At 55.5% G+C, this 11557-nt stretch overlaps 1 protein-coding gene and 1 non-coding gene across 2 annotated transcripts in view; both read left to right on the top strand.

Annotated features, from left to right (window-relative positions):
• The first annotated feature begins 4827 nt into the window (after positions 1-4827).
• The window catches only part of ugdh (UDP-glucose 6-dehydrogenase), a 55756-nt gene continuing 49026 nt past the window's right edge, over positions 4828-11557 (top strand). The window contains exon 1 of the mRNA XM_072496591.1: positions 4828-4998. The gene's annotated coding sequence lies outside the window, so the exon portion shown is untranslated. The remainder of the gene's footprint in view (positions 4999-11557) is intronic.
• On the top strand, positions 6794-6881 carry trnay-gua (transfer RNA tyrosine (anticodon GUA)). The gene is given in 2 exon segments: positions 6794-6830; positions 6846-6881. It is a non-coding gene; the product is annotated as a tRNA-Tyr (tRNA).

Here is an 11557-nt window from a genome sequence, read left to right as displayed (position 1 = left end):
ATCAAGTCTGAGGTCCAGCGGCTGCTACGGGAGGGCACCATCGAGGCCAGCAACAGCCTCTGGAGAGCCCAAGTGGTAGTTGTGAAAACTGGGGAGAAAAACAGGATGGTCGTTGACTACAGTCAGACCATCAACCGGTAAACGCAGCACGACGCGTGCTCCCTCCCACGCATATCTGATATGGTCAATCAGATTGCACAGTACCGGGTCTTCTCGACAGTGGACCTGAAATCTGCCCACCATCAGCTTCCCATTCGCAAGACCACCCGTACACCGTGTTTGAAGCAGACGGCCGCCTTTACCACTTCCTTAGGGTTCCCTTTGGCATCACCAACGGGGTCTCGGTCTTCCAACGGGAGATGGACCGAATGGTTGACCGGTACAGACTGCGGGCCACCTTCCTCTACCTGGATAACGTCACCATCTGCGGCCACGACCAGCAGGACCACGACGCTAACCTTTCCAAATTCCTCCACACCGCTAAACTCCTCAACCTAACTTACAACAAGGAGAAGTGAGTGTTCAGCATGAACCGATCAGCCATCCTCGGCTATGTGGTTCAGAACGGAGTTCTAGGGCCCGACCCCGATCGCATTCGCCCCCTCATGGAACTCCCCCTTCCCCACTGCCCCAAAGCCCTCAAACGATGCCTGGGCTTCTTCTCGCACTACGCCCAGTGGGTCCTTAATTATGCGGACAAGGCCCGCCCTCTCATTCAATCCACCGCTTTCCCACTGACGGCCGAGGCTCACCAGGCCTTCAACCGTATCAAGGCCGACATCGCCAAGGCCGCAATGCACGCGATCGACGAGATGCTCCCCTTCCAAGTCGAGAGCGATGCATCAGACGTCGCTCTGGCCGCCACCCTCAACCAGGCAGCCAGGCCCGTGGCATTCTTTTCCCCCACCCTCCATGCCTCTGAAATTCGGCGTCCTCCGTCGAAAAGGAGGCCCAAGCTATCGTTGAAGCTGTGCGGCATTGGAGGCATTACCTGGCCGGCAGGAGATTCACTCTCCTCACTGACCAACGGTCGGTTGCCTTCATGTTCAACAACACACAGCGGGGAAAGATCAAAAATGATAAGATATTGAGGTGGAGGATCGCGCTCTCCACCTACAATTACGAGATTGATGGACTTCCGGTGACGGCGGGCGGGAGGCAGCCGCACAATGGAGGGCTCCCGTTCGGGAACGCCATTTTCGGGGCTTTAAGCCCGGTCCCAGGGTCCACGGAGGCGGCAGAAGCAGGGAGAAGGCACAGAGGAGGCACAGTGAAGGCACAGTAAAGAAAAATGTCGAGGGTGAGCAAAACAACAGCCATAAAAAAAACAGCTGAAGGTCTGTCGGGGAGTGGAAAAGTCACCACGGGGTCACCAAGGAAAATGGAGGTTGGAGCACCAGGAGAGGCCGCATTGCTTACAGCTGAAGGAATAACTAAGGAGATGGCTGCGGAATTCGAAAGGCAGTTTACGAAATACATGTAGACAATGAGGAAGGAGATGAGGGAGGTTTCGAGTGTGTTAGTGGAGGAGGCGATTTCCCCGGTGACGACGGAGGTGGCGAGCGCAGTGGCGGAGGTGCGGGAGCAAGGGGAGGCACTGAAGGAAGTGGAGGCGACATTATTGCAGTACGGTGATCAACTTACCTCGATGGGGAAGGAGATGCGGAAGGTGATGGAGATTAACAAGGATCTGCGAGGAAAAATGGAAGACCTGGAAAACAGATCCAGGCGACAGAATTTGAGGATTGTGGGGCCACCCGAAGGAGTTGAAGGACCGAGGCCGACTGAGTATTTTGCCACGATGCTGGCGAAACTATTGGGGGCGGGGGAGGATCCCTCCCGATATGAGCTGGATCGGGCTCACCGGTCGTGGAGGCCTGTACCAAAGGTGAGTGAGCCGCCAAGGGTAGTGACTCTGTGCGTCCGTAGGTACAGTGTGAAGGAGAAGGTCCTGAGCTGGGCCAAGCAGAAGCGGGTGGTGCAGTGGGCTGGAGCTGGTATCCGTGTATACCAGGACTTTATGGTGGAGCTGGCGAGGAGGTGGGCTGCCTTCAACCGGGTGAAGAGGGCACCGTACATCAGCAAGGTGCAGTGCGGCATTGTATATCCAGTGAAGCTGAGGGTGACTAACAAGTTCAGGGACTTTTATTTTGGAACGGCAGAAGCAGCGGAGGAGTTTGCGAAGACAGAAGGACTGTGGCAGAACTGAGAAATTGAGAAATGTCCATGTGCCGATGCAACCTCATGACTGTATTTTCTTCTTTTTTGTTTCACTGCGTGCGGGTGTAGAGACTAAAGGAGCCAATGTTGTATATATTTGGACAAGGGAAGTGATGGGACTGTCACTCGAAATGAAGGCTCTTTGGGGTGTAGGTGGATATATGGGGTTTGTGTGCTAAAAGGGGATTTCTGGGCTTTCCTAGGGCCGGGCAAGGGGGAAAGGGACACTGGCGGGGGCCTCCACGCTGACCGGTTTAAGCCGGCCAGTGAACGGGAGTGAGGTGGGGGGAGGGGCTGCGGCCATCGGAGCCTGGCAGAACAGGGTCCGAGTGGTCTAGCCGGGGTGGAAAGTTGGGGGAGGAACCGAGGTTGGGGGGAGGAGTTTTACAGGAGGCAGTGGACAGGAGGAGTTGGAGACTGGGGGGGGTTTACAACTCTTGGGTATCATGTACGGTACTCTTTCAGAGGTTGGATGGCATTGAGTGTAGGGGGGGGGGGGGAGTGGACTCTATAGGTTAATGGTGACCATGGGCGGTCCCGGACTCCTTTTTCTTTTTCTCCTTTGTTTTTTGTTGCCACCGTGGGAGGGTTTGTTTTATTGGATGCATATATTGACAGGTGGGCCGTTGTTTGGGGTGGTGGGAGGATGGGATCGTTGTTATTGTTAAGGGGATTGATTTTGTATTTGTTACCATTTACTGTCTGTGTGTGGGGTGTAAATTTTGAAGGAAAATGTGAAAATGGAGAATAAAAACATTAAAAAAAAAAATACAATTACGAGATTTTGTATCACCCCGGTAAGCTCAATGAGCCCCCTGATTCCCTATCCCGAGGTATTTGTGCCAGTGCACAAGTGGACCGACTCTGGACCCTGCATGACGTTCTCTGTCACCCAGGGGTCACACGCTTTTATCACTTCATAAAGGCCCGCAATCTGCCCTACTCCATCGAGGAAGTCAGGGCTACCACCCGAGACTGCCAGGTCTGCGCGGAGTGTAAACCGCACTTCTACCGGCCAGACCGAGCGCACCTGGTGAAGGCCTCCCGCCCCTTTGAACGCTCAGCGTGGACCTCAAAGGGCCCCTCTCCTCCACCGACCGAAACACGTACTTTCTTAATGTGGTCGACGAGTATTCCAGATTCCCCTTCGCCGTCCTATGCCCCGATATGACGTCTGCCACCGTCATCAAAGCCCTCAACACCATCTTCGCTCTGTTTGGTTTCCCAGCCTACGTCCACAGCGAACAGGGATCCTCATTTATGAGCGATGAGCTGTGCCAGTACCAGCTCAACAAGGGCATTGTCTCGAACAGAACGACCAGCTACAACCCCCGGGGAAATGGGCAGGTGGAGCGGGAGAATGGGATGGTCTGGGAGGCCGTCCAGCTGGCCCTACGGTTCAGAAATCTCCCGGCCTCCCACTGGCAGGAGGTCCTCCCCAATGCCCTTCACTCCATTTGGTCGCTCCTTTGCACTGCGACTAACGAAACTCCCCATGAACGCCTTTTTTCCTTCCCCAGGAAGTCCACCTCCGGGGTTTCGCTCCCAACGTGGCTGGCAGCTCCAGGATCCGTCCTCCTCCGCAAGCACCTGCGGCTACACAAGGCGGACCCGTTGGTTGAGAGGGTACAGCTACGTCACGCGAACCCGCAGTACGCCTGATGGCCGCCAAGACACAGTCTCCTACAGGGACCTGGCACCAGCTGGGTCCCCACACCCCCTCCCCTCTGCCCCGGCGCCACCCTCCCTCCCGCCAGCGCACCCCACCACAACCCCCGCTCCAGGACGATCCGTCCTCCCCTTGGTCCCACCCGGGTATGAAGATAATGTCGACACGTTCCCGGAGTCACCGACGACCGAGCCAACGCCGAAATCGCCACCAGAATTGCGGCGCTCGCAACGACGGATTAAGGTGCCCGATCGTTTGAATTTGTAAACTTTTCCTTAAAATGTTAAACACCTGAATGTAAATAGTTTTCCACCACCCCTGCTGGACTCTTTTTTAACAGGGGGTGAATGTGGTAGTCAACACTGTTGTATTGTATATACCGCAGACCAGAGGTATTACGGTAATGCCCCTGTACTACAGGTACGGGGGTAGACCCCTGCCTGCTGGCTCCGCCCAGTAGGCGGAGTATAAATGTGTGTGCTCTCCGAGTTGCAGCCATTTCGGCAGCAGCTGTAGGAGGCTACACATCTCTGCGTAATAAAGCCTCGATTACTCTCTACTCGCGTCTCGTCGTAATTGATAGTGCATCAATGCGAAATAAACATATTCAAATCACTCCCTTAATCCAAGCCTAGTTTATAATTTTACAGAGTTCCAAAGGCCAATATGTCCTTCCAAAGTACGGTGCCCAGAACTGTCGATAATACTTTTATTTGTTCTAACCAGAATCTTCCTCTAGCTATTTAGTTATAAAGGCCAACACTCCAATGAGAAAAGATGACTCGTATACAAGGGCAGCGACACGGGGATATTTGGAAAGGATGGGAGGAGGGAGGTGGGGGTGAAGGCTGAGGAAAAGGAAAATAGTTATGGTGCTGAACGAATTATCGAACGGCATTCGTACCCTGAAGCTCATCCTAGAGCTACTCACTTTAGTTCAAGTTTGAGCTTGGAGGCCTGCCCACCTCCTTGCACGTCAGCGGGGTGGGCTGAGCTTTACAGATTGCTCAATGATTTTTCATACAAGCAGCAAGAGCCGATCAAGCGCCGCAAAACACGGAAGAGGCAGTGAACTTTCGAGCCCCCCCAACTGCTGGAACTGACAGAAGGTAAGCGAGAAGTTAACCCCAGGCACTTCCACCACCCCCCCCCCCCCCCCATCACCCGAATATCATTGGCTTCCTTTCCAAACCTGGTATTTCCACACGTGAGCTGCTCTGTGCCTGAGGAAGTTTAACTGAACATTCAGCGATGCAGGGCCGCTCCTCTCTATACAATCCCGCTTCACTTGCGGGAGTGAGTGGGAAAAAGTTGTGTTTGTTTTTCTGTTTTAAAAGTATGATCTGGTTTGACAATAGAACTCATTCTCCCCTCTTTTGAATTTCCGTGTTGCTTTCTCCTAAAATCGAGATTCTGCGAGAAGTTAAGTGTACCTCCCGCCTTCAGTAGTGTTATCGGCCCACGCATTTAAAACCGTTCAAAGTGCATAGTTTATGTGACAGATTTTGTTTGGGTTGAGCAAATATAATCTGCTATCACGAATTGTTCTGATTTATGAGGGTGGTGCACACCTAGACGCAAAATGTTTGAACTATTAAGATAAAGGACACGATTTAATGGCCGCGTTGCGTTTAAGCAAGAGCGCGACGAGGCTGTTAAATCGCGGGATGGGCCAAAATCGAGAACCGCGGTGGGTGCCGATCGGTTTGTGATCTAATCGGCCCGCTCCCCTTGGCAAAATCAGGATCCTGCCTCAGTGTGGCAAGAAACCAATAATCACCACTTAAGCCCAATCTCCATACAATTAACAGGAGTAACCCCTTCTCTAACAGTCCCCCCAGCAAGTGGTCGATTAGTATCACTTTTTAAAAATATGAAGCTGGTGGAAGGGCTGCTGCGGGGACCTGAGGAGAAGAGTAGCCATCTTTGCTCACAGGCAACAAGCCCAGAGGCACTGGGGTTACTGCCCCAGTGCTCGGAAGGGGGTGGGGCAACCCCTGGGGGGGACAGCCTTGTGAGGGGGCATGGAGCAGATAGGGTGACCGCCCATGGGCTGGGCTGGAGTGGCGGGAGAGAGTGCCTCAGTGCCCGCGGGTCTGCCACGCCACCCCCAGATCGTGTGGTCCTGTTCCGGGGATAACCCCATCCCCTGCCCGCTGCCCCACACTGACTGCGGAGGCCTCTGGCCACATGACTAAAGGCTGCAGCTATTTGGGAATTGGCAATCGTAGTTAAGTGAGCACTTCACACATCCTAAGTGGATCCCCGTGGGTGGGCGGGCCATGTAGCATGTGGAAGTTGTTGCCTACCATCCCAATCAGACCGTGATGCCTGGACACTGCGGGAGGCAGCACCACGGGTGTAGCGGCCAACATCCGAACACCCAGGGACTGGGCCCCAGCACCGCGAACGTCTCTGCAACCAGAGGGTGGGTGTGTGCACCGGGGAGGGGACCAGCAACCGGTCCAAGTAACATTACCTGCGGGTATCTGGGGTACAGGGTGTGGGGTCCGGTGAGCAAGGTCTCCCTCCCCCTGTGGCCAAGGATGCGTGGACAGGACGTGCCGGGTGAGGGGAGCAATGTAGGGGTCTGGAGGGTCCCGAGGTGGAAGACACCGCTGTTTGTCAATCTCTCACCCGCTCCCAAATTCTTAGATATTACACGGTATGGACGATATCATGGACCCCGTGGAAGCTGCCCTCATGGTGCTGCTGGCAGGCCAGGCAGCCAGATGCCAGAGGAGGTGGCGGCAGCAGCACAGACGGAGTCTTGAGGCCACGGCCATGTGCAAGGCCTCACCCCAGACCTTGGGACCCGGCCGCCCATCAGGCCAGAGAGATCCAGTGGGGAAGCCAGTGACGACCCAAGGTGTACAGACGTCAGTACTCTTTCGTGCAGTCTATCCTTTGATAGCTCAGTTGGTAGAGCGGAGGACCGTAGATGATTAAAACTGACATCCTTAGGTCGCTGGTTCAATTCCAGCTTGGAGGAAGCCTTAACTCCCTTGGGCGGCATGGTAGCACAATGGTTAGCAGCGCCGACTTCTGGGTGCGGCTATGCAGAGCTAGGTCGCATATTCGGCAGCTCCCGCTTGGAACGGACTTTTGGGCTCTTTTACAGGGCCCCCACGGCATTTGTTTGACATTTCCCTGTGTGGGAAGAAGACTGCAGCATTCCCCTGACAGTGTCCCCCAGGAATGTTATGTCTTTTGGCTACCAGACCCGGCAGAAACAGTAAAATATTTGGCTTGAGCTGCAGCAATAGACAAAAGCCTCTTCCAGCATGCAGGCGGGGGAAGGGCAAGCTTAAAGCTGCAATCTGACTTGACTCTATCAAAGGTGAATTCTAGCAGCAGAGGGAACAACTGTGAAAAGATCTACCAAGGCCATTGAAGAAGCAGGGACGAGGCTGCCGATGGCGGCCATGGAGGAGTAGGTCGCGCATTCGGCAGCTCCCGCCTGGAACCGACTCTCAGACCTTTTTCAGGAGTTTCCATAGACGTTTTGGGGCAGACTGGTGAAGCAAACACTGCCAACTTCTATCAAACGGACCAGAAGTGTAACGGCCAAAGGAGCGGCACTGGAGCAACGGGAGAAGCGAGGGAAAGAAAACAAAATGGCGGCGGCCTGGGACAAAGGGGAGCTGCAGGAGTTCATCAAGCGCTGCTTTGAGGAGCAGCGCGAGGAGATGCGCAAGGAGATGTTGGCGCCTATGCTTTCGGCAATTGAAGGACTCGGGATCACGCAGAAGGCCCACGAAGCTAAGATCCAGGAGGTACAGAAAAGAGTCAGTCAGAACGAGGACGAGCTCGTGGGCCTGGCGGTGAGAGTGGAGCAGAACGAGGCGCTACACAAGAGGTGGGCGGGAAGACTCGAAGACCTGGAGAACAGGTCGAGGAGAAAGAATCTGCGAATCCTGGGTCTCCCTGAGGGAGTGGAGGGGGCCGATGCCGGGGCATATGCGAGCACGATGCTCAAGGCGATGATGGGCACGAAGGCCCCTTCGAGGCCGCTGGAGTTGGACGGGGCACATCGGGTGCTGGCGATGAAGCCCCAGGCAAATGAGCCGCCAAGGGTGATGGTGGTGAGGTTCCACCGGTTCACGGACAGAGAGTGGGTCCTGAGATGGGCCAAGAAGGAGCGGAGCAGTAAGTGGGACAATGCAGAGATCCGAATATACCTGGACTGGAGCACAGAGGTTGCAAAGCGGAGAGCGGGTTTCAACCGGGCCAAAGCAGCGTTGTACCGGAAAGAAGTGAAATTCGGAATGCTGCAGCCAGCGCGACTGTGGGTCACATACAAGGACCAACACTATTACTTCGAAACGCCTGAAGAGGCGTGGACCTTTGTACAAGCCGAAAAGTTGGACTCTAACTGAGAGTTTGTGAGGGTGGGGGGGATGTTTTGGGGTTTGATGTGCGATGGTTGTTGTATATAGGGGGTCAATCACGCGCAGGAAATGTTACATGGGCTGGGGGAGAGAGACAAGGCCGCGACAGGAGCTGCGCCAGAGGGGGCGGAGCGGGCTTTGGAAAGCGCGGGGTGTTTTCCCGCGCGCGGGAAGAAAGGCGGGAAGGGGAACGAAGGAATGCATATGGATTGGGAGACTCCCACGCGGGGAGGTCAATGGGACGGCGGGGGAAGCCGGGGTCAGCAGGCGTCAGCTGACTTACGGGAGTGACATGGGGAGAGCAAAAAAGCTAGACAGGTGTCTAGCGGTGGAGGGGACGGAGTATTCGGCTATAGCCGTTTCGGACCATGCCCCGCACTGGGTGGAACTGGAGCTGGGAGAGGAGAGGGACCAACGCCCGTTGTGGCGGCTGGATGTGGGACTGCTGGCGGACGAGGTGGTGTGTGGGAAGGTGAGGGGGTGTATCGAAAGGTACTTGGAGGCCAACGACAACGGGGAGGTGCGGGTGGGGGTGGTATGGGAGGCGTTGAAGGCGGTGATCAGGGGAGAGCTAATTTCCATTAGGGCTCATAGGGAGAAGACAGAGGGTATGGAAAGGGAGAGGTTAGTGGGGGAGATTTTGAGAGTGGACAGGAGATACGCAGAGGCCCCGGAGGAAAGATTACTTGGGGAAAGACGACGGCTCCAGACGGAGTTTGACCTGTTGACCACAGGGAAGGCGGAGGCACAGTGGAGGCACCAGCTCCGTAAGAGGATGGCAGCGAGGGAAATAGGGGGAGTCAAAGATGGAAGGGGAGCCACGGTTCGGAGTGCGACGAAAATAAACGAGGTATTCAAGGCCTTTTATGAAGAGCTGTACAGATCCCAGCCCCCAGCGGGGGAAGAGGGGATGAGACGATTCCTAGATCAGCTGAGATTCCCGAGGGTGGAGGAGCAAGAGGTGGCTGGTTTGGGGGCACCAATTGGGTTGGAGGAGCTGAGCAAGGGTTTGGAGAGCATGCAGGCGGGGAAGGCCCCGGGACCGGACGGATTCCCGGTGGAGTTCTACAGGAAGTACGCAGACCTGTTGGCCCCACTACTGGTGAGGACCATCATCCGCATATAGCAACACCCGATGCTCTTCTCCCCCTCGGACCACCCCCCTCAATTTATTAGACTCCCTCAATGACATGGCCAATGGTTCGATCGCCAATGCGACCAAAGGGGGGACAGGGAGCACAGCAATATTTGGAGTAGTGGACGAACCGGGAGTGCAGGAGGCGAAAGAGGCTGGCATTCTGGCCTTTGCGTCCCTCGTAGCCCGGCGAAGGATCTTGCTCATGTGGAAGGAGGCGAAGCCCCCCAGCCTGGAGGCCTGGATAAATGATATGGCTGGGTTCATAAAGCTGGAGAGGATTAAGTTCGCCTTGAGAGGGTCTGTGCAAGTGTTTTACAGAATGCCGGCCTCTTTCGCCTCCTGCACTCCCGGCTCGTCCACTACTCCAAATATTGCTAGCCCCCAGCTTGGCTTGACCCGGACTTTCACCACCTGAGATATTGCTCCCGCCACTCCTCACCAGAACCCCTCCAGTGCCGGGCATGACCAAAACATATGGACATGGTTCGCCGGGCTCCCTGAGCACCTTCCACATCTGTCCTCCACCGCAAAGAGCCTAGTCAACCTCACCCCCGTCAAGTGCGCTCTGTGAACCACCTTAAATTGTATCAGGCTAAGCCTGGCACACGAGGAAGAGGAATTAACCCTACCCAGGGCATCAGCCCACAGACCTTCCTCAATCTCCTCCCCCAGATCCTCCTCCCATTTACCCTTCAGCTCCTTTACCAGCGCTTCCCCCTCTTCTTTCAACTCCTGGTGTATTGCCGACATCTTGCCCTCCCCGACCCATAAACCTGAGATCACCCTGTCTTGAATTTCTTGTGCCAGGAGCAACGGGAATTCCCTCACCTGTCGCCTCACAAACGCCCTCACCTGCATATATCTAAAGGCATTTCCCGGGGGTATCTCGAACTTCTCATCCAGTGCCCCTAGGCTCGCAACCGTCCCGTCAATGAACAGGTCCCCCATTCTTCTAATCCCCGCCCGATGCCAGCTCTGAAACCCCCCGTCCATCTTCCCCGGGACAAACCGGTGGTTACCCCTGATCGGGGACCACACCGAGGCTCCCATTGCACCCCTGTGCCGTCTCCACTGGCCCCAGATCCTTAGCGTTGCCGCCACCACCGGGCTCGTGGTGTACCTTGTCGGTGAGAGCAGCAGCGGTGCCGTCACCAACGCCCCCAGGCTCGTTCCTTTACAGGATGCCATCTCCATCCTCTTCCATGCCGCCCCCTCCCCCTCCATCACCCACTTGCGGATCATCGCCACATTTGCTGCCCAGTAGTAGCTCCCTAGGTTTGGCAGCGCCAACCCTCCTCGGTCGCTACTGCGTTCCAGGAACTCTCTCCTTACCCTCGGGGTCCTATTCGCCCACACAAACCCCATTATACTCCTACCTACTCTCTTGAAAAAGGCCTTGGTGATCACGATGGGAAGGCACTGAAACACAAACAGAAACCTCGGAAGGACCACCATTTTGACCGACTGCACTCTACCCGCCAGCGAGAGCGGTAACATGTCCCATCTTTTGAAATCCTCCTCCATTTGCTCCACCAACCTCGTCAGATTCAGTTTATGTAGGGTCCCCCAACACCTGGCTATCTGGATCCCCAGATACCGAAAGCTCCCCTCCGCCCTCCTCAGCGGTAGGTCCCCTATCCCTCTTTCTTGGTCCCCTGCCTGTAATACAAAGAGCTCACTCTTCCCTACATTGAGCTTATAGCTCGAAAACTCCCCAAACTCCCTTAGAGTCTGCATGACCTCCACCATCCCCTCCATTGGATCCGCCACGTACAGCAACAGGTCATCCGCATAAAGCGCCACCCGATGCTCTTCTCCCCCTCGGACCACCCCCCTCCATTTATTAGACTCCCTCATTCCCTCAATGACATGGCCAAGAGTTCAATCGCCAATGCAAAAGACAGGGGGCACCCCTGCCTCGTCCCTCGGTACAGCCGAAAGTACTCCGACCTCCGCCGGTTCGTCACTACACTCGCCACCGGAGCTCTGTAAAGGAGCTTAACCCAACTGATAAACCCTCCCCCGAACCCAAACCTACGCAGCACCTCCCAGAGGTACTCCCACTCTACTCGGTCAAAGGCCTTCTCCGCGTCCATAGCTGCCACTATCTCCGCCTCTCCCTCCTCCGATGGCATCATT

Source organism: Scyliorhinus torazame, chromosome 3 (genome assembly GCF_047496885.1).
Source record: "Scyliorhinus torazame isolate Kashiwa2021f chromosome 3, sScyTor2.1, whole genome shotgun sequence".
Lineage (NCBI taxonomy): Eukaryota > Metazoa > Chordata > Chondrichthyes > Carcharhiniformes > Scyliorhinidae > Scyliorhinus > Scyliorhinus torazame.
This window is presented reverse-complemented; position numbering and strand designations above follow the sequence as displayed.